The sequence below is a fragment of the Bactrocera tryoni genome, chromosome 4 (genome assembly GCF_016617805.1).
Source record: "Bactrocera tryoni isolate S06 chromosome 4, CSIRO_BtryS06_freeze2, whole genome shotgun sequence".
Taxonomy (NCBI): domain Eukaryota; kingdom Metazoa; phylum Arthropoda; class Insecta; order Diptera; family Tephritidae; genus Bactrocera; species Bactrocera tryoni.
In genome coordinates, this window is record NC_052502.1 from 58,978,600 (window position 1) to 59,003,560 (window position 24,961).

A 24,961-nucleotide genomic window follows, 5' to 3' on the forward strand; every position below is an offset into this window, starting at 1 on the left:
ATTATACATTTTCCCAATCTAACCATTTTTGATTCACCAGTTTTGGTCGATTACGCCCGCATTGACAGAATGTTGAAAAATTATATGTGTTTTTTCTATCGGTTTCGATAATTCATTATTAAATATTGATACAAAGTAGAATATAGGCACTTCTTAAAAATTTACAATGTCATTATGTGATTTCCCGAGTTTGGAATTAAACCAAAATAATTAAATTTGTTTCGTAAGTAAGTACTCTGCTTTGGTTTTCAAAGGGCATTAATTCAAAGTTTGTTTGTGATCTTTTAATATTTACTCGAGAGAGAATTGGTCATGGTTATCTCAATTAATATCGCCCCGTTCACTTATATTTCCAATTTAAGGGCATTGCAATTGTCAGTTATGTGAACGAAATTATTATGCTTCCATCTATTTTTCACTATGAAGTACTTATTTCCAACCTTCATACTTTTATGATAGTATCCAAGGAGCCTAATGTTAATTTCTAAAAGGGTTATGTTTGGTCTTTATAGCATTACTTTATTGAAAGCTTTATATGCAAAGGATATCTTAAAAAAAATTTTCATGCATGTGGTATATGGTGCATAAAAACAATACATGTTATTTTAATTGTGTCAAATGGATACATTGGCCATAATAAATCTTGAGTTTAAGTTTGTTAGAGTTGTAAATAATACTGTTCAGATAAAAATTTCAAATTCAATTCAGTTTATGCTGTGATGATGACTACATTGACATACGTTTAAATAATTCGAAAATCATATGAAATAAAATATAGTATCGTCTTGAAATTTTCATACGGAGATGAACTTCATTAAAAAAATCTTGTCAAATTTGTTGTGGTATGTCACTGCTACTTTTAACATACACAAATAGTTGTATTGTACCAACCGCAGTCCACTTAAGACCTATTTCAAAAACCACAGCAATCTAAATTATTATTCATTATAATTATGGAATGAAAAGCTAAATAAATGGAAAAGCAATTATATGAATTCTTGTTAGTAAGTTTATTGACTTGTAGCCAGAACTTAACCAATTCAAAATATTTTTATTAAAAAAGCTTGAATTGAAGTTTCGACTAAAATTTAATTTAAAGTATTTCGTAATATTTTTTTTACTGATCCTGTGTTTTCAAGAACATTCGTTAATAATTAAATCAGCAAACTATAATCTTTCAATCAGATAAAATAAATATTATACTAGAGTTTCGATCATTCGTCGAAAACGTATTAGTTATACATTCGGCGGTTTCGCTGATTTAGAAAATGTATTTTTAAGCTTTGGATATATTAATATAAATCTACATCGACCTCATTTCCTATGCGTTGTCATAACCAACCGCTACATATACCATATGACTCAACTTAGTGATATAAATGTTTTGTACTTGCAAAATTTCGGCGAAGAAGTAAAATTCGGTAGTACAATGTCACCGAAATGAAATGGCGATGCATTTCATATTGGAAAAAAAAGTTTTTTTATATGTATCTAATCTACACACATATTTATCGAAGAGAAAGACGTAAAGCTCAGACTATGTGTCAAACAGTGGAACAAGTGCAGGAGGAGTGAAAACTCCCACATCAGATACCTAAGGATTGAGTTTGGATTGGATTTTTGCCAAGTTGAGATGTCGAATTCTTTCGTAAGTAAAATTGACTGCCAGGAAACTTGTTTCTCAATGGAAACTCGGGAATCACGTAAACGACAGGGCTAGAAGCTTGTATTTGCTTTTAAGATATGCATGTATTTGCACAAATACTTTAGCTGCTGGTAAGTCAATGCAAATAAATTGCACCAAATGTATAGAGATGAAATTGAGCAATTGAAATTCAAATAGTACATATAAATTCGAAATGAAAAAGGCAAAATTTCTTCGTACATGGTTTATACCAGTATTTACCATATAACAAGAAACTCAAAGTTGCTCTAGCGCACATATGTACTTATGTACAATACAAAGTGCCAACACTTAGTGGAGTGTTTTGCAAAAGAGATGCACACTTTCTTTCAACTGAATAAAGTGTGAAGTTCAATAAAACGCAGGTGAAAATAATCCACAAGTCAGTATTAATGGAGCCTTTTGCCATTATGAAATCTTCAGATTATCAGAAGAGTAATTCATGATGGAATGCTTTGGGAATTTTTGCAGCAAAGTCTAGTTAAAGAAAGTTCTTGTTAAATTTAGAAACCGATAACAATGATATATGACACCTTTTTAATATATATATAATATAGATTTTATTCATATAAATAGACAAACATTGACTGACATATTCGTCATAAATTATACTAGCGTAACGAAAATTTTTATATGCCGTTTATGGTGATTAGGGTAAATCATGAACGGATGTACAAACAAAAGCAAACTCTTAAAATGATCTAGCTAGTTTTAGTAGCCTTCAAGCGCGGGAATCAAAACTATGGTAGGGGGGCGACAATGTTTTTCATACGTTTTTTTAAATATACATACATATATATTTGTGCTTCAAATTTATTAGCGCTTACTACCGTAGCAAGGATGCTACTAGTGCCCTATTGTGTACTCAAATCACTTAAATGTCACAGAAGTTTTTATTTGACAAATTAGTAATGAATGATTAACTGTGCTCTCTAAGGAAAACGTTTACTAAGATTTTGCAGTTTTTCTGACCCCTGTTCAGAAACGATATTCAATTTGCAAACAGAGTTGCGCATTGAGTGTGCCCCTAAAGAGATAGTTAAGATATCAATCCAGTGTAACTGAAGTATGAAACGTAATATCAAATAGTATATTTGCAGTAAACAAAGTGCCATCAAGTAGAAAATGCACAAGCAAAAGCTCTTGAACAACCTCTCCAAAGCAGCCATTATTACTGCAAAGCAATCGAAGGCATCAGAAAAAGGTTGCGTGCGAAATTAAGAAAATAAAAGTTTCCAACTGTAACAACAACAACAGTTTAATTTTACATATTTAGGTGTTTTCCATATTTTACAATTCCCCCATGATAGCAATATAAAGCGTGCATTATCGTTATGAAAAAGAGAGAGTCGAGAAAATACAAGGCTCCATAAAATGTGTCGATTAAGCGCTTGAGAGTAGTCTTTATGCCACCATAACTTATTTTGTAAATGTTATAAATTTTTAGACACATTTATTTAAAGTGACATATATATTTTTAATTTATATATATCTAGAAAATAATAATCATTAGTGTTTAATATACACTTGTCTTTCTGAAGTACAAAAGAGCATTTCGGCGATTTTTAGGATAAGTGAAATTATTCAAATAAGAAGTTTCATTAAATTTTGTGTGCGGAATCAAATTTCTGGTACCGAAATGTTGAAAATGTTGGAAAAGGTCTTCGGTGATAATAGTTTGTCACGAGCAAGTTTTTTTGATTTATACAAATAATTCAAAGAGAGTTGTGAACGCGTTGACGACGAACCAAGTCCAGGAAGGCCATCAACATCAACAGATGACCAACACGTCAATATACTAAATGAATTGGTGCTTGAGAATTGAAGATTAACAGTCAGAGATCTCACTGGCATCATTGGAATATCGAAAAAATTAGTGAAAACCATCGTGTAAGCAAGATTGGTACCAAAATTTTTCAAAAGCAGCGTCGTGTTTACGACTGTGAAACAATACTTTTCGACAAAAAGGATTTCACGAATCATATTTTAATTTATTACTGGAGATGAGTCTTGGATCTATACTTACGACCTGGAAACAGACAATTGATCGGCCGAATATAGTGGCAAAGGTGAGCCGCAGACGAAAAAACACATCAAAGCAGGTCAGAAATCAAGGCTGTGTTGACAGTTTTCTCCGGTTATTGAATTCCGAATTCCTTCACACTAAACAGTCAACAGGAAACCCAGTTTTAACATTTTTGGCCCATAGATGCCCTTAATTACTGCTATCGTCTGTGCAAAACTACAGTACCATATCCTATTTTAGTGCTTTGTTGTGGCGTTTTATACGTTTTCGATTAATGGCGCTTTTTGGGTGTGACAGTGGTCCGATTACGCCCATCTACGAATTTTTTACCTTTTGGCTAAGGAGCATGTGTATTAAATTTCGTAAAGATACATATTTAAATTTTTACTAAAGTTAGGTAGTCATCCGGACTTCCACCCGCCTCGTCATCCTGATCATTTATAAAAATTTATATATATATAATCCTATATTAATACGTATTATTATACTCTGTAGCAATATGTTGCAGGGCGCCTACTATCTTGTTAAAATGTTGAAATCATAGAATCAATATTTGAAATAATATGAGGGTGTATTTTTATAGATGATTGCAAGTCTTTAACTTTTAGCTCCGTTCAGAATCTGCTTCTAATTTTAATTTCTGCTTTACATTGAGTTAAATAATCTCTAAGGAAAATATTGTTAAAACGAGGAATTTTTATTTTCTAATAAACAAAGTTATGAAAATATTTCAATTGTTTAGAAATAGTTCTTTAATTTTCAAGTTTCGATGCACAAATGTTGACTAATGCAAAATGTATTAAGCTGTTGCATTTGCCGTTTCGTGTTGCAACACCATCAATCATATTCCTTATAAACACAAATGTATGAACATCCAACAAAACAAGCAAATAGCATTCTTGGGAAATTTGGGGACTGCGTCTTTTAACCACAACACGCAGAAGCAATTGTTTGCCAAACCTCTGGCGTACGCTGATTGCTTCGAGGCAACAGCAGAATTTTCAGAAACAGAAGAAATAAGATTGTAATTAAAAAGAGGAAAATGCTGTAAATATGTAGAGATTATGAAGACACGCGAGATAATCACCGTCGGACATCTGATATAACCTCCGAACTTACTTGCTGCTCAAAAAATCGCTAAAAAGTGCAATGACGACCATAAGAAAAGACACAGAAATTTTGGAGACTGTCCTCTTAATATAGGGTAGTATTAAACATTTGTTATCATTATGCAAGTAAATTTCGATATGTGCCATTTTGGTCGAAATATTTTATATTATAAACTAATACTACTTCCTATGGAACTGATATTGTTTTGGTATAGTTTTGATATAGCAGTTAGAGTATCAATGAGACTTTCTTAAGGGCTATCCTTTTAAGTGTTTTCCTTTTTAAACTCTATACAAGTTTGTGCAGGATCTTACCTTGAAGTTTTTCTTTAAGAGTAAATATCACTAATGTCTTATTTTTTACTGTTTTAGATCATTTATTATATTTCAGTTGACTTTACATTACAGTATATAATTAATTTTGTTAACAATGGGGTAACACATAAAATTAACAAAATAGGGTTACATGTTGTATTATATAATTTCGCACAGACTGCTCCTAACTACACCTAACAACAAAGTGGAACCATTCCACATTATTCATGGTTGTAGTGCTCGTGCAGACCGTTGATCATACAGCCTGAGGACGTAGTTCAGCATGTTCGTCTCTTAGAGGGTTCACCACATGTGAGCCTACTTTGAGTACTGAACCTCTTCTCTTCCAACTTACGCAAAGTTGGCCAATGTGGTTGCCATGTCCATATATGTATGTATACTTCAGGATTTCCTTGTTAAGGAAAATTGAACCGCCAACAAAAACTATGAACGTCTGACACAACTTGATTTTAGCTTCTCTCTTTTGTGTTTGCATGAATCGCAGCCATGAATACCAATCGTCTGCTCTATACCGGATATTTGTGTTTCCAATTCTCGCATGAAGAAAGTAATGTGGTCTTATGTTAGCTTCGAATAGTACTGAACGATGGAAATTTACCCGTACACGTTTGACTTTCAGAGGCAAACTTGATTTTCCATTTTAGCAACTTACTCGCTGAGCATTGCTGTGTTGTCAAACGCAGATCCAAAAATATATTTCTGCTCTTTTGGACACAACATGACACAATATTTTCCTTAGGATAGTACAGTATCCTTTAGCCTTTTCCTTTCACTAAAGTGCCATGATCTGAAAATATAAAAATATGATAAATATTTAGTATTTTTTGATATGCTTTTTATAGTATATATTTTTAATAAATTATGATATTAAATTTCTCTAGGAATCATTTTGTTTATGTTCCGATTTTGCTGATTTCCATAACTTATTTTCGAAGAAAGAATGAAATTGCAAATAAGGACAATATGGCGGACAATTCTACATTGGTTATCATTTTTTTACTTTGTAATTTGAACAATATTCTAAAACATATATACATTCTATATATATTTAACATTTTATTTCTTGATCACTTGCATTAAAATTTGTATACTGTAGTCAATTTGAACAAACTCCAATGCAAATATAGCGCTCTATGTAAAAAATCTTGTGATAGAAAGATTCATTTAAAAGTTAGACGCAGTTAAACTAACGCGGCCAATATATTGAGCATTCATACAAGTGCATTATAAAATCTACGTTGCTTATACGACATGGTGTACTGATTGAATACTTACTACATTCGAAGCATAGTAGCTATAACTGCGTAAACTTTTTAAAGGAAAGTTTTCATGGAAAAAGCCAATCAGAACTTTAGAATACTAAATGTTGAGTTTTTTTTCAAAATTGCAGATTTATTTGCTTTGGAGATAAAGAATTTAACACAAATAATCGTAAAATCCCACTTTCATACGTAGGCTTGTCTATGTAAAATTTCAGGGGCGTCAGCGAAAAAATTAACTTGGGAAATAACCTACTCCCTATGCAGATATACATATGTACATTGCATATATTATGTAAATGATTTATGGTAGGTTCTATGAATTTATATGATATTAGGATATTGAAAAAGTGAGATTAGGGATGGAATTCTGTACAAATACGGTTGTAAAAAATGATCAATTCAATGTAATCACTGAATATATTAGTCTTAAAAAAAATACTCTACTTATATAAATTAAGTACTGCAGCTGGCATAGTAGATGACGGCGGTAAATGTGACTAGTTGCCGCTGTGTGTTAACTGAGATGTGCCTATATAAAGTTAGGTGAGAAAGGTGGTGATATTTAGCACGCAGGGGAATTTCTATACGACTAATGATGACATTAATAAAATATAAGCTGCTGTATGCAGCCATTCGTGCTGTTGCATCAATGTGCCAACATCCCAGTGAGTTTCACAACTTTTTAACTTAAACGCTTTTGCGCTTCGTTCAGCTTTTGTGCATAACTTTATATTTCTCATTCCATTTCGCCAAATATTTTCCGCTCAGCTGCTGCACAACTTTCTTTAGTTGTATTTTTGCTAAATTCGCTATATACTACTAACTATAACCACATTAACCCCAGATAATCTGGAAAAATTTTTCACTTCGCCTTAATTTCATCTCAATGTATTTCTGGTACACCTCCGATTAAGGTTGAGGCCCTTGTTATAACCTTTATATGTTCGTGTTATGCGTACCATTTGGTAACTTCAGCTGCTAAACGTTCTGTCATATCCATTGGTTAACATCACTGCTGCTGTGGCATTGAGGTACTGACAAATGCTTTAAATGATATTTGATACGTGTAACATGCAACAGCAGACTATGTTTACCATAAAAATAACAGCGATTGTGTGTAGTTCACTCTTTGTTTACCTAATACAAATGTACACAACCCTTTTTTTGGATAATGAAGAATATTTGGTTAGTGTCATGCTGTAAGAATTTGTGGCAACTTTAGTTTGTGGAATGCAGCTTGTACGCCCAGCATAGACAGCAAAGCAAATGTGATACGAGGGCTGCTATATATATTCTGGCCTAGGGCAACACTAAGTGTTGCCAGGTGCAATCTGACATTTCCATTGGAAAGTTTGACATTTTTTAGCACAACATCACTCAGAACGTTTTGTCATTTAATCGTGAATTGTTTTATTTACAGGCAATTAAAAAATTCATCTCGGCCAAAAAATGAACATTTTCGTTCGATAATTTTTCACAACTTTCGACGTGGACGACGAGAGTGCATCGATGAACTAAAATCTATAGCACAGTGAAAAACTGGTACAACGAATTCAATCGTGGCCGACGCTCGCTCAAAGACGAATTCCGTGAAGGTCGTCCAAAAACAGCCGTTGTGCTAGAAAACATCGATGCCGTACGTGAACTGATAATGCAAGACCGTCATGTAACATACCTTCAGATAGAGGCATGCCTATGCATTTCTCCCACCAGCATACATTCGATATTGCATGAACACCTGGCCGTAAAGAAGGTTTGTTCTCGTTGGATCCCGCACAATTTGACAATCGCTCAAACAAAGGCTCGTGTGGATTGGTGTAAAGAAATGCTGAAAAAATACGATCGCGCAAAAACAATAAAAAAAAAAATAAAAAATAAATAAAAAACCCCATTTTCGTTGATAAATATGCCTATTTACATTATTAGGCCAGAAATATATATAGCAAACCTACGTATAGTGACTATAATAAATATCTTATTAAGAAACTGGTTTTTGTTATTTTTGCTTTTCCTCCTCATTTTCGCACTGGACGTTTGACTTATTATGGTCTTTAGGACAGGTAGGATAAGTGTCCACTGCAGAAAACAAGAGAACTGTCTGATTTTACCAAAAACTAATTTTGTATTGCTCGATCATTTTATTCTTGAATTTAAATTATTAGTCAACTGAGTTAATTGCAAAGTTATTTCGAAATGTGCTTGGAATAGTTTTCTTCCAACATCTAGCGTTGCTGATTTATTAGTGTAAATCTTTCATTTAACATACCCCCAGAGAAAATAATCTAGAGGCAATAAATCGCATGATCTTGGAGGTCATTCTATATTTAGACGTGAAACATGTGGTAGCGCACCGTGTTATTGGAAATAAGTGATCTTCCGCGTCGATTTTAACCGGTCGGTCTACATCGTTAAAAACCCTCGCTATTGTTGGTACACATAAGGGTAAGGCCCATAATGTTACACCCCACAAGAATTTTACTCACCCCAATAGCGACAATTTTGTTTATTGACGAAGCCAGAAATGACCCTTAGCTGAGAAGAAACTGTTTTTCTAGAGATACGTAAACAAACAATGCCGACGTGAGTTGTCAAAATCAAAAAAGAAAATAAAAAACGATCCTAAACTTGTTTGAGTTGGACTTCGAACAGCATAAGAATCCACAGTTTTACCTGTAATTAGACTATAGGGGATTTTTCCATCCCGGGTTCAAGAGAATGCTCATTGGATACAAACTTATTGACAACGTAGAGGTAAACGTCAAGTTTTAAAGCAGAAGGTAAGCGTTAAAAAAATGCTGTCCGAGAGTTGGAAGACTTCATTGTATGACCATAGATAAAATTAGTGTATAGTATATTAGAATGTAATTTTGCCAACAAGTGAATTTGCAACACCCACAAGGAAGCGTCGGAGATTCCATAATATATACATACATACATATATACTACTGTGATCTAATTGAAAGGTGAATTTTTAATTTATACTTCACGTGTTTTTCGAATCGGTAAATTTTTTTTTGCACATCTGTGCCAAATTTCACGTCAAAATTTGTATTAGTATTTGAGATACGCGTCGTTTTGTGAGCCTCTGAAAGTGAATTCTTCGATTCTTACTGTGTCTGAATTTATTGAGCAAAGAAGTTCGATAATTTCGCCTGATTTACCTTAGTGTAACTTCTGGCTATTCAGCAAATTTACATGACCACTCCGAGAACACGGTTTTGACTCAATTGAAGATATGAAAGCTGTATCGAAGAAGGGTCTGAGGGCCATCACGACGAACGATTTTTCCAAGTGCTTTGCTGACTGGAAAATTCGTTGCCATAAGTGTATTGCAGTGGGAGGGGATTACTTTGAAGAAGATGAAATGGACAAAAGTCAACTTTCAATTTGGGACATCGATCTGAAATTTTGCACACGTTTTTTCTCCCAAAGAAGCTGCTTATCGGATAAGCAGCGGTATAATTTGCGAAGAAAATGTTCAAATCAGAGCACTTAAGCATAAAGCTTCTACAAAACTGACGGACCAAAATCAAGTTCTTTTACGGAATATTTTGCATTTTGTAGGTCGTTATAGCTTCGGTGCAACCGAAGTTAACGTTTTTTCTGTTTTTACTTGTTTACGAGTATAAAAAGACGTTATGTTATATGTACTATTACCGTATATAATCGACTTCCTAGTCCATAACTAGATTCTATAGTTTTACTCTTTCAATTTTATGTATATGTATAATAGTATGTGCAATATTTCCAAGCAGCACAATTGAAAAATATATGGGATTTTTAACACAGTGTTACAACCGGTGATCTCGGAACAGAAATTACTAATATGCATCTCTGTATCCATATATGCGGACATACATATATAAATATATATAAACGGACATGCGTGTGCTCATGTGCAAACATTTTTTCTTTACCAAATGTCAACAAAGGTATGATCAAAGCACTTAGCTTTGTTGGCTTGTGGTAACTGGCGGTACAAAGGTGTGGGTTGTGATAAATGTGTTCGAGAGCACTGTAAATATTTAACTATGCTCTGATGTGGGGTGAGAATAAAAATAATATAATATTTAAAAAATAGATGTACTATATGTGATTATACATATGTAACGATTTTATCATCAAAAGGAGGTCTCTCATCCGAAGCTGTCCTTTAGTTTTCATTGGCACTGTTTTTTACGTGGCGGGTCCCAAACCCAGCGCACAACCCTATGTAGGGAATATTTCGCCTTCTCACTTTGGCTCGCCTTCAAAGGGATGTTCTTAGGCTACCCAGAGGATACTTGGTCAAAGACCGGAAGTCGTGAGCTGCTTGAGTCATATGTAAAAGAATCGTTTCTGGCCACTCCCAAGTGAATGACGATCAGAGAACTTTCCTCACTTGCGTGAACTTCTACACATGAATCCATCCTCCAGGATAACTCTTGCCAACAGGTGCTACTTTGGACTAGGTAGGCAATTGAGAAGCAAAGTCCTCTCTCGACGAACAAAAACCAAACTCTATTAGTCACTCATAATTCCGTCGACGTTGCGAGTTTGCGAGAAAAAAGTTCTGCAAAAGATTTATGGTCCTTTGCGCGTTGGCAACGGCGAATATCGCTTTCGATGGAACGATGAGCTGTACGAGATATATGACGACATTGACATAGTTCAGCGAATTAAAATATAGCGGCTATGCTGGCTAGGTCATGTTGTCCGGATGGATGAAAACACTCCAGCTCTGAAAGTATTCGACGCAGTACCCGCCGGGGGAAGCAGAGGAAGAGGAAGACCTCCACTCCGTTGGAAGGACCAGGTGAAGAAGGACCTGGCTACGCTTGGAATATCCAATTGGTGCCACGTAACAAAAAGAAGAAACGACTGGCGCGCTGTCGTTAACTCGGCTATAATCGCGTAAGCGGTGTCTACGCCAATTAGGAAGAAGAAGAGAACGATTTTATCATTGTGACTTTTTTCATATCACTTACCCTTACTACTCATCTCATTCAAACCATTAGGCTGTTGTGCTATTTAGTTTAGATTGGCGAATATTATAATTTGTTTCTCAATACCGTAAGTAATTTTTATTTAACATTTTTAAAAAAGTTTTGAGTTGCCGCCAATACTTCGCACTAGACATTATCTTTAAAATTTGCAGAGTTTTACATGGTCTTCAACTTCAGTAATAGTTTGTGTGTAGTTTGGAACTGTTTAAAATATACCAAGTAGAAAAATGGCAAGATTCCTATTCCTTTTTCGGTGGTTGACCATTTTATCTTGAAAGCTTCGCGGGATAGATTTTATTTTTGCAATTTTTATTATACGATAGTCTTTACAATTGGCGCTGTGCAAACGAGGAATATATATATGTTGCCTACACAAAGGCATTTGTGTACATATTTGCCCAACACTGTAAACATATAACATATTACATATGTATATGAAAAAAAAAAGAAAATGAAGATAGTTGAGAACTGCGCACTATTGTTGGCCAACTTTCTTTTCCATAAAAAATTTAGAACATAATTAAGTTTTTGGTGATTTGTGCATTTATAATATAGGCATTTCGATCGAAATACGTGTGGTTGTGATATAATTTAGTGGCAGTAGTGTAATGTTATTTTTTTTAAGTTAATTATAAGTTATGCACAGATAAAACTTCGTATTTAATGTGAGAAATATTGAGGACAACAGCAGAATAATTAATCAAAGATAATCTTTACCTTAAAATTGTCAAATGTTTTAAATTACCATTTTAGGAAAAAATGAAAGCAAATATTTTTTTTTGTAAAATTTCTTACCTGTCTTCTTGCATTTGCTATATGTGTCCTAAGATCAAGTAGTAGGAGCCGCAATGCTCTACTGATAAATCGTGTTATTGTATCTAATTTTGGTGAGCGTGCACTATTTCCGCTTTATTACTGATTGCTCTTGTTCATATATAAAAGAAAATTTTCGATCAATTTGAGACATCATAAATATAGACCGTCTTCTATTGTTTTAGTTTCGGCTTGTATTGTCAAATCGAACAAAGAAATAAAGAACTTCACATCCCCATATTGCATAAGGCGGCAGCAGCATGTTATGGTGAATGCTAGTTGTACAATATATGTATAAATTGTTATGTTCGTTCTTTTTTAATGTTGGAATAATTGTTCGGATATTTAACGCCAAAGTTTCTACTGGTTTTTAAAATTCGAGGTAATCACAGCCTGGTAGCGGCACACGCCTGAAGAATAGCGCTGACATATCTGAGAATGCTGCAGGAAATGTCGAGGACAAGGCTCCAGGAAAATAATTGAGTATCTCTTGAGCACTTCTCCTGCATTTGCCAGGCTACGAAATAAGCATTTGTGGGTCCCACGTTGTGAGACACTGAAACAGGTATCATTAGTGAGGCGACATATGTAGTCTGTTAAAATTCGCGTCAAGAGCAGGCATGCTAAAGGAGGACTACTCTCCTCATGGACTATGTCACAAAACTCCAACGCAAAGGACTAAAACTGGTCTATGTGTCTAACCTAACCTAACCTTAATGATATCACGTAAATTTCCCAAAATAATTTTCATTCGGTTTCAAAAAAAATCGTCCAAATCCAATCTACTTTCTATGTACTTATATTTGTACATATGTCTTTATTGTAATCACATTGCAAAGGTATTAGTTAAGTAGCAAAAAGGATCACAACTGGTTCCATGCGTGGCTCGTTAGCCTACCAGACTAACCAAAGCTAACCGCGGGTTTTTATTTTTAAAAACAGTGCAAAGGTATTAGTTAAGTAGCAATTTCGTAATCCTCATAGAACTATGACGCAAAAAGAAAAGGTTAAAAAATACCGAAAGGTTCAATATGACATGTGTGACATGTGCTTACCTAAAATAGTATTTATGAGATAATATCGTATTATACTTTAAATTAGTAAGGAAGGGCTAACTTTGCGTGTAACCAAACATTTTATTCTCGCAAATTTATTATTCGACGAAACCGTATATGATTTCTTATCAATTAGTCAGAGGCTCACTTAGTTTCATCACTACATTGATGCTCATTACTTGCTTATTTATGAGGTAAAAGTCAATCAGACAATTCATAATCATTTTTAAGTATCTGGAAGGTGGAGTAATTATCATTACATAACATATGTATATTCCGATGAGAAAAAATAGTAAGACTTTGTTCATAACTTTCAATGTCTTAAATTTTTCAAAACGGTTTCCCCAGAGTTGTCATTTGAGTTTGCTGAATAGCCAGAAGTCACACGGAGTTAAATCAGGCGATAGATATGATTGTGTCAAAACCAAGAGATGTTGGCGCATAATTCTGGCCTCTATGCACAAAGTACGTACAACACTCAAGTAGTATTTCTTGTTGATAGTTTGGTTTGTTCGCAGGAATTCGGAGTGCGCCACACCTCGATAATCGAAAAAAACTGTCAACATCTCCTTGATTTTTAATCTGCTTTGACGTGTTTTTACACAATATTCGGCCAATTAATCATCTTTTTCCGGGTCATAAGCATAAATCCAAGACTCATCGCCAGTAATAATAGGTTTAATGACATCCTGGTTATTATAAAGTATTGTTTCACAGACGTTAATACGATACTATTTTTCGAAAAAAGTTAGTAATTTTAGAACCAATCGTACTTTCACTTTTCTTCGGCCCAAATGATCTTTCAAAATGGTTTTCACTGATCCGATCTTTTCGATATTCCAACGATGCTAGTAAGATCTCTGACAGTTAATTGTCGATTCTCAAGCACCAATTCCTTTGTTTTATTGACGTGCTGATCATCAGTAAATGTTGATGGCCGTCCCGAACGTGGTTCGTAGTCAAAGCGTTCTCAACCTACTTTGAATAATTTGTACCAATCAAAAAGACTTGCCTACGACAAACAATTATCACCTAAGGAAGGTTTTTTCTAATATTCTGAACTAAAAAATCAGATGGAATTAAAAATTGTGCTATCTTTACTGTGAAATGTCTCTAATTGTTATCGGACTGCTTTAAGTTATACATATATAATAACATTACAACACATTCTAATGTTTTTCTCAATACTGTATGTAATGCAAACAAAGAAAGTAATCAAAAATGTATATCGAATGACAAAAAGGGTGCAACGTATAACCATCAAGAATAAGAGGGTAAATGACTAGGAAGCTTTGGCAAAGAAAAGTGGGTGGCCATACGAACTCATCATTCAGTGAAGAAGGGAAGCAATAAATGAAGAAGTAAAAGGTAACATGTATTGATCGGGTACAGGAAGCCTCATAAAAGGTTACTATTTGTTCACATTATTCACATGGTAATAGAAATTTGCTGTACTTACTTAAGGCATGACACTGTAGAACTTTCGTGCGGCCTTCACTCACTATCGAACCAGATGACGAAGGTTGTGTGGTTCAGCGTGTCGCCTGCAGTGGGCCACCTGTAAACATAAAAGAAAGGTAAAAATTAACTACATAATTAACGAGTTTCAAGTTTAGTACCGTTAAAGGTACTAATAAATTTTGAAGCCATTGTTGGAAGTCAGATGTAATGAACTAAGCTTTTTTAATTTATTTTATAATTGTAAATTGTATATTATATATGGTAGTTCTTCCATTATTATAAGATTTTGTTGTTATTTTATTATATTTATTTTTCTGATAATAAATATGCAATTGCCTCGTTCTCAACCTTCAACAATATTATGATTTTGAAAACACTTTCTGGTAGAAACACTGAAATATTTTCAAGTAGATTAAAGAATTTTTCAGTAACCTAAAAGACTTATTCTAGTCCATACGAACCATGTACTCTTGCTTGATTTGAATACAATAATTTTATCAAAAGTTCTTATGAAATTTGTATTTCAAGAACCAATAAAAAAATAAATAAGCTATAGATAATACATGAAATAAATGAAATTCGTAATAAACATAATAATTATCTATAAATAAATACCTATATGAAAAATAGTGCTAAAAACTTCGAATGCAACTTAATATGGAACCACAAGGGCTGCTGGTGTGAGAAATGAGACGACCGAAGTTGAAAGTAACGCATGCGTGTCGCCGCACGTTACAAATTCCTTGCTTCTCGTTTGTCACCACACAGTAAAAAGCTGGTCGCGTTTAAACGTCGCACAAGCTACCAAAGATAACATAACATAACAAGTATGTATATATATGAAAAAGGGTATATCGATAAGTAGAAGCAACACAGCAACCATGATGCTTAAACTCTTTGTAACCACAAATATTAAATATACATTGGCTAATCCGCCAATCACGATTGGAACACCTTGTAATTTATACATATTATAAAAGACTTAGGTGCTTGGTAAATTTGAATAATGCAACTGAGGTAAACAACGTGCAACCATTCTTGCAGAACTCTCAAGACTTCAGCAAAAACAAAAAAAAATATTCTTAAGCCAAAAGCATCAGCTGCACACGTTTCCCATTTAATGCTTGTATTATCTTACATTATGTTTGTTCCCCTAAGATGGGAATTAAGAAAACGAGTATCTAACAAATGGAGCAGTATCGGTTCCTTTCATACTGCTCCATTTGCTGCAATATCTTTACTTCACTTCGATGTAGAAAAAATGTATGTATGGGAGCAGCTTATAGCAGTTAATGTGGTACAGATATGAAATGTACATATATTTTTTAAATATATACATACATGGCATTATATCCGTTAATTTTTCTAACAAAAGATGAAAATTTTTTGTGAGACATTCTTTACAATTAACGGATGATCCGATTGTACTATTCGCAATATTGTCGTGCATCTTGAAACCCAACATGCATTATTGGATAATATTCGATGTGAAGAAAATATAGCAGCCGTAGCTGAGTGTACACGAAGACCGTAGAGAGTCGATTCGGCGCCGTTGACAGCAACACGGACTGACGTGTGGAATGACTTGTCGCATTTTAAGTCGAGATCTTAAATTGAAAGCGTACAAGTGTACAGCTTGTGCAAGAACTGAAGCTGCCGATCTTCCCAAGCGACATCGCTTCGCTCTATGGGCTCTTGAGCTCCAAGAAGATCCGACATTTTCGAGCCAAATTTTTTTCAGCGATGAGGTCCATTTCAGGTTCCATGGGTATGTAAAAAAGCAAAGGGGCTGACCTCGATGTGATTTAAATTGATAATAATTATATATGAGATATGAGAAAACGAAGATACTTGAAACCCTGTAACGCGGGTAAAGGTAATTCAGGTTAGATTAAGATCTTTGACTGATGCTCAAGATGAAGTTCGCGTTTGCACTAATATATGGTATATACTAGTTTATTATATATGGTATATATTAATTTATATTACACTTGTTTGCAACCTTATTGCGAGGACACCGATAAAGCAAAAATCAGTTCGAATGCCTACAACTATCCAGTTTGGACTAGAGGAATTTTGCGACAGCATATGAACTAAGGATTGTCCAGCTATGGCCAGGCTTGCGTGCAAATTTCCCTTTCTTGTCAGCTTTGCAGTTAACAAAGACGATAGGGGCATATTGATGACCGCATTAATATATTTTCATCGAATGTTATGACATTCTATTTGATTCTATCAAATAACCAGCAAGTAAAAAAGAAAACGTGTTTTCTTTATTGACTTTTAGTGTGATAGCTCTCGGGAACGAATCGTTTCTAGAATAAACTATGCTCTTTTACAGATATGTATATATATATTAGGGTGGGTTGAGAAAACATTATTTCTTTTCTGAAAATTTTGTTTATAGACACCTTTAAGAAGCGCTCTTCAGACTGAACTAGCACTAATGTAAGGATAGTAAAGATAAACAGCATAGTCGCACACCATAAAAATAGACATACATTGCATTTTATAAAACTTCGAAAAAGAAGAAAATAAAAGGTTGCTCTGCCGATACAGACGTGGCAAAAGAAATTGGGGCGGGGCGGCGTCAACAATGTGTCATATTAGATTGTTAGAACGATTGCCACCAATTGCAAGATCACAACATCTAATTTAAAGTACTGTTGCATATGTCGGTCTATAATAGGAAAAGATTATGCGAGTACGCTTATAAAATGTGCGCACGCGTAATTTTATGTTATTTGCATAAAATATGTGCATTAATACTTTTGGAATGGTGAACATCACTACCGCAATTTAAATTCAAGATTTAACAAGTTATTTTAATTAGCCATAAATTCACTCACTTGGCACCCACGGGAACCTTCTAAGAAATAAATATATAGTTTATGCTGCTTTAAATTCCACACTGCCGTCTTTTGTTAAATTAGAGATCTTTAGATGGAAAAATAGTGAATAGAATGCCAATGTATAACTTGTAGTATATTATAAAGTAGTACTGAGTAATACTGACATATGTATATTTAGGATAGGAAACTAGCATTTATGAAAACGGCGAAGAAAATATAAGTTAAAAAAAATCTCTATTATTATATTATTTGTGTAAAAGGCCGAACATTTTGTAAAACAAATTTATTAAACAATTTCTTTTCCTACAGGGATATTTGCTTGAATCTATTTCAGGTATGCAAGTAAAAGGCAAATTCAGTGTTTTGGGCATTAAATAACGTGCGAGCACGCTTTATCATTATTGCAACAGACGGCATATTTTTCTTAAATGCAATGAAATAGAGGAAATTTTCACTGCGTTAAGAAATGTGTAAGCATAAAATAACAACTTAAGAGGATTATAGTCACACCCTGTTCGTCTGGATACCACAAAATTTGTCACAATTGAAAACCACATAATGCTCTTATGCATGCGCCTTTATGGAAACATTTAACACTATTTTGTGGCTTTGACAAACTCATTAAGGAAATGTATAGATTTATGTATTGTCTTATACTCATTAACATAAAAAATAGTGGACTATGCTTGTAGTATATTTGTTAATATATATAATATATATAAAAATATATATTTAGCTGAGTTTTCCAAATTTCTTTGTGAAGAACTATTAGAAATATTGTTGATCCTGAAGAGCATACACAATTAAATTACATAATTCACTGCTAGTTATCTAGTGCAGTAAAATAACATTATATACATATGTGTCTAATTAACTAACATAGTTCATGATATGACTATTGGTATAGCTTTGAGCGGCTTAAAAAATATCGAATACTTTGTATACCTCTACAAATAAGTTTAATCAAATACGAAATGCAAACCTATCAACAAATACAGTGCCCATGCCCACTGCTATGGTTACTGCCGTTAGTAAATAGTTTTTAGGGTGCCTTACAGTATCCTGAAATTTATTTTCCGAATAAAGAAAAGAGTTTTCCACCCCGACTGTTAACTCAAAAATGATCTACTTAAACAAATGCGCAATATACAGAAATATTTCTCTTGATTGGCTAACAGCTTTTACCGAACCTTCACATTAGTAAGGAAATAAGAAGTCCAATAAAAAATTGCTAAGCAACGGAAACAATCAAGTGATCCTAAAAAATAATTGATGGTAACCACCACTTATTAGATTTCTGGTTTTCTGGGGGTTGATGATTGCCATGGTTAGTTTTGTGGTTTCTCAACACTTTTCTGACGCATGCCAAGAACTTAATTTTATTTCGACATATTCAAAAAGAGAGTAATATTTTTAAAAATGTTTTGTATGGTTTGAAGAAAACAGTATATTTTAGTTTAATGCTGTGTTGGCATTTAGTTCAAATATAAAAATAAAAATTTTGCTTTCAGGAATGCTGGAATAAATATACTTAAATTACAGTTTAGCTTTTAGACTTTAAGTGCTGAGTTAATTAGTCGCTTTAAAATTTCGGCACTGTCGCAACAGATCTCCAGAAGTGCGACGCAATACCGCTGCGTATTTCTGCAGCTGATGGTTGATAATTGGCTTGTTAACGCTGCCCACTTTTCATTTTACCTATACATACGTATATGCTGTTGTCAGTTACGACAAAGTTGTAGGAAAGTTTTAGAATATTTGACATATCAAAATTTTTGAGTATTTTGTCGTATGGAAATATAATAGATTCACGAAATTACCATAAATCATAAAAGGTCTAAAAATCCATTATTTATCCAATACGTATATGGCTTTAATAACAAAAAATTGTAACCCGAGTTGTATAAGTGCCATCGGGTTACGCTATATAATGTTAAAAAGATAAAATTGAGTACTAGAAAAAGAAAAAACATTAATTGCGGCTACATCGAAGCTATAATATTCTTCACAGATGCATTTTTTATAACATTAGAGGGCATACAAAATCCATATGTTGATCCTGATGGGTAAGTTATGATATTTGTACGCTATAGTTTCTTGATCAGAAGATTAAAGCTTTACCATGGACAATAAAATATGCCGAGTTTCGTGAAGATAGTTTCTTCAATAACCTTTCTTTAGTAAGGTCAGATTGTATAATAGCTATATGCTATAGTGGTAGTAGTAGAGAATAAGAAATTTTTAGAGTTTTCGAATTCGTATATATAGACGGATGTGGTTAAATCAATTAGCTGATGATTTATAGATATACATTTTATTGGGTCCGGACAAACAGGATGAACTAGTTCTCGTATACATAGACGAGCATGGCTAAATCAACTCAGATCAAACTTCAAACTTCCTGGCAAACTTAATATGCCTTGTTTAGCGTTTAAAAAATATTTCTTAACCATTTTTGTACCTACTTAACTCTGTATGAATACGCATCAAAGGTAAATACCAGAAAAGAGTCATATTTAAAAGTTCTTCGTCAATAAAAGCAAAAACGCAATATGTACGAGTATAGGAAACAAAGGAGTCACCGAATTTTCGCCTTTTCCATTTCTGAAGCAGTTACTGGTGATGAAAACGGTTGTGGTTGAATCGCGGTAAGCCCGTGCAAAGGGTGGACAAAGCAGGATTGACGATCCATGTGTTTGATGAGATTGGCAGGGAGCAGCTCCCCTGCGGCCAAACTCTGAACAGTGCATACTTACTTCACCTAAATCAATTCATTCATACTATGCTAGAAGCATCCATTTTACTCAAAAAATAATGGATTTCTTTTTCCCCGACCTCAATTAAATACATATGGCTTTTATGATATTTATTTTTAAAGATGAAGAGCATGCATATCATATGCAGAGAGCATATAACTAGAAAATTAAAACTAACGCTGTCATCATCAAAAATTTGTCCTTGACTGTGTGCTTAATTGAGCAAAAACTGTTTTACAAATATACACTATCTTTTAGGAAATAACTTCCATTCAAACTATATACTTGTTTTGCGTCTGACAAACAGGATCTTTAGCATTCAATAAACAAGCACAAATGCCCACATTTACATTCATAAACCAAAACTAAGGCCCCGCCATACATGATTTATGAAAGGTGTTCACGCCATCATTTACCTCAAATCTTTACAATCAAAATGCAACACGCAGCAGAAGAATGATTTGAGCATACGTGTGACACCATGATGAGAAACTAGCAGAATGTGGATATAGTTAAAGGGTGTTTAAAGTCTTTAAAACCAATTTAGCAGTTATTATAGAGGAATTTACACATTTATTTATTATAGAAGATATATATATATATACATATATACAGAACTATAACATGTACATTTCTGCTGGAAATTAACTTTTAATGCAGATACTCTAGGCATACTTATGTATAGTATAAACAACCAAGTGTTTTTCGAAAATCAATAATACTTAACAACGAAGAGTTTTGACCTTTGCATTTCTTATCGCCTTCAATCTGCAGTTTTCTATGTACCGCATGCCCCTCATTGTTGCTGATGCCCACTTTGTATGCTCCTCCATGTCTCTTTGACTGCATTTTCAACAGTGTATGCTTCTTACTTTTTGTGCCAAGAATTTAAATTCGTTTTTATTTCACTTTATTCTGAAACGTCGAATAAGTATATACATAAGTAAGTTCTCCATATAATAGTTGCAGTATTAGCCAGTGTGGTTCTTTTGTTTACACGAGATTCTTTGTTGGCTACTTTTATTTTAATTGGCTTCGCTACATATTATATGGAGTTAAAAAAGGAGACACTGCCACAAACACAACCTTGGACTAGGGTAGCGCACCTGGTAGGCACCTGGTTGTCGGCTAATGTGTTAAATTAAGCATATACATATGTACATACATTAGGGTGATTCAAAAAAAAAAATTTTTTTTCAATTGGTACTCGCAAAAATAGGTTCCTAGGCACCTCTAAGAAAGCCTCTCCAAATATGAGTTTTTAATTGTAACGGGAAGGTCCTCCGCCTAACGGTTTTCTATTTTTTCTTATTATCAGATAGAAAATTTTATATCTCGCTTCCAACTACTTGAAAAAATATCTTATTAATTAGGTTTTGTAGGAAATTGAATGCTCTAAAATATGGTCTCTTATGATTTTTTCGTAAACCCAACCGTTTAAAAGACGTACGAAAGGTACGCTTTTACGCATCAAAAATGATTTAGTGAAATTTTTATAGTTTCATCTGTAACAACCTTTCTTTTTGAGGTTTCTGGGTTCATCGTACTCGGTGCCCATATGCTCTGTTCGTAATATATTTTAAATCATAAAACGTGCGTCGCTCGAAATGCTATATCCCACGAACCTGATGTGAATTTTATGCACTCAATTCTAATGACCTCTTATACGATACGAGCTTTTTATCTCTTCTACAATTAAGCAGTTCCATTAGAATGTATTTGAAAGACTTAACTCAATTCTAAATCAGGTTTTCATTGTATTTGCATTTGCATATTATATTCCTCCTACTAATACGAGGTGTGTTCAGAAAAATATTCAAATGTCATTTTTTTTTATTATGTTGCACCTGAAGTGCGATAAAAGTTTCAACTGTATTCATTGCTTACTTTGTTTTAGCGGCCGCTAAAGTGAGACTTGTTTTTTTAGGCCTGGCGTCTTTCGTTTGTTAAAAAAAGTAGATCAAAAATTGTTCATGATTCTTGGCCAGAAACCATACTGTAACGATGATCCAGTCTCCATATTAGTCAGGCATGGCTCTGTGAGACCTTTTCCTATTTCCAAAAGTAAAGAGAACTTTAAAAGACCGTCGTTTTGCAAGAAAGACTTCCTGAACGAGTAAAAAACTAAACAAAACTGGAGATGGAGAAGTGTTCTGGAATAAGTGCATAATGTCGAACGCGATCAATTTAAAGGCGACAACACTAATGTACATGAATAAATAAATATTTTTATTTAAAAAAAAACGAAAATTTCAGTATTTTTCGAACACACCTACGAGTAGTTTGACAACTTTTTGCGGCTACCTTAAATATTTGCATATATCAAAACAAAAAAACATACAGCGAATTATTACTTATTTAGGTACATACACTTTCATATAAATTATATTTAAACGTACACTTTAAGGAAATCGAAATTAGTTCCGACGAAAAATCTAATTGCTTTGAGGTACAACTTATTTACTTAACGAAATACTACGTTAGGTAGTAGTGGAAGTAACACAATACTAATAGCAATAGACAAAGTTTTGAATTCGCCATTTTGAAATCTGGTAATGATATTTTAAAATTTTTAACGGTGTGAATTTTTTTTTAATTTTCGTCATTACCAATTCTATACATACTATACGATATGTATATGAATATTTCGCGACACTTTTTAATATTCTGATACCGCCTTCATATACTTACATATATTCATACATATCACAGTAATATGATAGATACATATAAATATATTAGTCTAAACAAATATACATACGTATACAACTACACATGACATGATATCAAAAAAATTCATTAACCATAAAAATATGATAAATAAACAGATGGTGATTGATATCTAAAAAATGTGGCGTAGTGCATTAGCTACTAAAGGCGGAAGCTGGGTAACAGCAGCGGTTGTTGGAAACAACACCCGCTGGATTTGTTGATGAGCTACGGCCCTAACACTCGAAATCGGCACTATGCACTAGCATTGTGATTCTGGCTCACATGTTTCACTTTATGTCCCCTTTTAAAGCAGATATGGATATTCGCCCAAAGATTGAATACAGTTATACTATACTACTTAAAATAATGGTGCGGTATCTACATACATACTTATAAGAGTGTCTTTTTTTTTTGAACTATTCATATTTTTCAGTCCCATCATGAAATTTCCTTGGAAAGACCCTAGAAAAATTTGAGCCCTTAATATTAATATTAAGGACTGGACCAAGGCATGTAAACCTCTTTCAATTTCTGTGAGGGTTTCAACTGCCCATGTTCTCCAACTCTGGCCACAAATTGCAGTCCAATCTGGACTTTAGACGGTCGATCATCTGCAGCTATTATACGAGGGATATTGCTTTTAGTCACTACAGGACCGTTGAATCCACTTTTGCCCCGGTTTTGTTCCTTTTTCATAGAAGTGAAGAGTAGCGTGATGGTGACCACCTTGAACCATTGGAATGGACATGTCTAAATCGATTTAGCTCGTCACGCTGATCATTTATATTAATACTTTATAGGGTTTCGGCGCTTCTTTCAGTGTGTTACAAATTTCCCTGTCTCTGTGTTACAAATTTTCCTGTTCTGGATATATTTATTTAAACCACATTTGAGAATAAGTATATATTATTCAGGATACCCAATATATTTTATAATAGTTTTAGTTAAAAATGTATTTTGGTTCTCGTATATTGCTTTCAGCTTTTTGCTAAATGTGAAAAAAGGGTTTTTAAGTGCACTCACCCACATTTTAACGAAATTAAACTTTACTTCGACTGGCTTACTTTTATATATGGTTCCCACAAAACCACAACAATGCCTAAATCGAATGAGCAACATATCGGAAACACTGCACAATACAAAATCAACTGACTGACTTTTTATGCCTAAAAAACGCCAAAGCGCTTTGAATGACCTCAAACAAATGTGTGGGCAAATTTGTTCCGCAGCCTATATAACAATAGCAGCTGAAGAAGAAGAGATGCGGGTTACACAACAGCAAGCGCCGGAGTGCAATGAAAAGCGCAACAACTGCATGCTGCAGCAGTTGCAATACGACGATTGCAGGTCGTTGATTGCAAACATACGATATTTTACAAGCTTTTTTGCTGTGTGTTTGTAGAACTTTTGGCACACTTTTTCTTCTCGGTAGTTCGGTCAGTAAACAAAAGCGATTTGTTTCGATCTTCTTGTATAAGTGTTCGTGAGAACAACAACAATAAAAGCACAATCTGTCTTTCTTAGCAACAATATATGTATTTGTTTAAACGTAAATAAGACATATTATATAGATAAAAGACTCCAGACATTGTTTTGAGCCAAACAACATCTGTGTCTTCAGATGTATAACTGGAACTGTTCTTTAGCAATCTTTGAAACAATTAATGTATGTTTCCTGTTAACAACGGTGTCATCGAATTTTTATCCTTGAATTTCAATTATAAATATATCTCACACATTGACTGATATTTTTCGTCAATATCAACTATTTGAACTGGGGTCCATATATTGGGTACCAGGGGTTTTGGTTGGGTTGGACAAGTTATGATCATAAGTGGCATAATCTAAAGGTATTATTGGTGCAAAGATATTATATTAGTTGCTTCTTGATTCATGTACTGGAAAGTGAG

General features: G+C 33.8%; 1 long non-coding RNA gene across 1 annotated transcript in view; it reads right to left on the reverse strand.

Annotated features, from left to right (window-relative positions):
- Positions 1-5,792: 5,792 nt before the first annotated feature.
- The window catches only part of LOC120775844, a 44,841-nt gene continuing 25,672 nt past the window's right edge, over positions 5,793-24,961 (reverse strand). The window contains exons 2-3 of the long non-coding RNA XR_005705358.1: positions 14,730-14,828; positions 5,793-5,942 (exon numbers count right to left, since the gene is read on the reverse strand). This is a non-coding gene — a long non-coding RNA (uncharacterized LOC120775844). The remainder of the gene's footprint in view (positions 5,943-14,729; positions 14,829-24,961) is intronic.